Below are 2,090 nucleotides of genomic sequence, written 5' to 3'. Positions count from 1 at the left end.
TGTATCCCATGAGGGCAGCTTACCGAGATTTATGGTCGTTACGTCATGGGCAGTCGCAATTGGCATTTTCATTCGGTATAAGGGGGATTTCTACACATAAACTCTGCGATTTTGAGCACCCATAAATTTAATCAAAAGTGGTTTCTCGGACACGAAACCCTGCTGAACATTGAAGACCTGTTTGATCGGATGTTTGGGTGTAAAGCCTTTACGAAGATTGATGATGCATCAGGATATCACCAAATGCTTGTGGGTCCAGAAGCAAGAAAATACACTGCGTTTCGCACGCACCGCGAAGCCTATGACTGGTGTGCTGCGCCTATGGGTATGGCTGGGATGCCAGGAGTATGGTCCAGACTCACGAGATGTCTATTTGACAAATTTCATTTTGTAGTAGTTTATATGGACGACATTTGTGTCGTTTTCAAAACTATGAAAGATCACATGGATCATTTGAAGATTGTTTTTGAAGTATTGAGACAAGAATAACTGTACGCAAGACCAACAAAATGTGTTGAGAAATTAGATTTTCTAGGACATACTATATCAAAAGAAGGATTACGTGTGGATTCGAAGATGATAGCGCCATAAAGGAATGATCAGAGCAGACTACTCCCAAGAACTGTTGAGTTTTCTAGGACTAGCAGAATATTACAGAAAGTTTATCGTAGACTAAGCCAAGCTAGTCTTGCCACTATGTGATCTCATTAACCGTCTACGATATGGTGTTGGGATGAGAAAAAGCGTAAAGCATTTTTGACAATCGAGCTCGCATTGCAGCAAGTGCTAGTGCTGCAATTGCCAAACAACGATCGACCATTTATCCTGACAACCGTCGCATCAGGATATGACTGTGGAGCTGTGATCTCGCAGCAAGATTCAGACAGCAACGACCGTCCTGTAACCTTTTTATCATAGAAACTGGGTCTACATGAGCTGAACTGACCAGCACATGAGAATGAGCTGTACGATATCAAGCTAGCGTTGAGAAAATGAAAACATTACCTGCACGGAACGCATTTCAACATATTTACAGACAATTTGGCATGCAAGTGTTTATGAAGACGCCGATGTTGACGGCAAAGTTGACACGATGGTTGGACTATTTCAGTCGGTTTGATTTTATATTGCACAATCGACCAGGAAACTGATCAGCACTAACCGTACGCCTCGAACTTTGCAGAAGGATATCAAACTTGTGCAAAAAGTCTAGAGAGAGCTCGAGCCAGACAAAAGTCTTACTATGACAAGAAACGATCGAACGTCACTTTCAAACTTGGAGATTAGTAGCGACCATAAATTTGCCATTGAAAAATGCTCGGACAAGTGACAAGAATGAGAAGCCAGCATTGGTACCGCGCATCATTGGACCATTCGAAATCACCCAAGTCATAAATGAGAACGCCATGAAGCTCGAGTTGCCAAAGTCGATGCAGAAAATGCATGATGTGCTCGACGTGAACAGACTGAAGCATTTCAAGGAAACACCAGAACAATGTAAGGCAAGACCAATACCAGAAGCTACACCAATTTATTTCTCGATGAAAACACTGGTGAAGAATTATTCATCGTCGAAGCGTTACTGGAAAAACGATGAGTCAATCGTAAGCAAGAATTTGACGAAATGAAATGGATATCCGGAATATGAAGCAACAAGAGAGCCGAAGAAGTGTCTAAAACATATTTCTTATTTTAAGGAATTGATCAGAGAGCTAAACGAAAGAACTGTTCAAACACAAGACGGCCAAAATATTACAAGACATCAGGGAAGAGTGTAATGAGTGATGTCTTGATGGTATAATGTGTACCGAGTTACACAAGATGACGGGCCAAGAGTTAGCGATTACCAGTTAAAGTAGAAGCTTCGAGAAGATTCCAGAAGGAGTGATATCAATGTGGAAAAAGCCGTAAATCTTCCATCTATTTTCTCCATGACCGGATTGGAAGATCAAGAACACGTGGATGCATGATATATACATGTAGATAATTTACAAGCACATAAACAGCAGAAAGATTAACAGAACCACGATATCTTTTCGAATTTGCCACCACCTCCAAAGCTCGTCGAGCGGGCATGAGCCAATGGAAAT

Source organism: Plasmopara halstedii, assembly GCF_900000015.1.
Source record: "Plasmopara halstedii genome assembly, contig: Scaffold_2956, whole genome shotgun sequence".
NCBI classification, from domain to species: Eukaryota; Oomycota; class Peronosporomycetes; order Peronosporales; family Peronosporaceae; genus Plasmopara; species Plasmopara halstedii.
The sequence above is the reverse complement of the archived record's forward strand: the minus strand, read 5'-3'. Positions refer to the sequence as shown.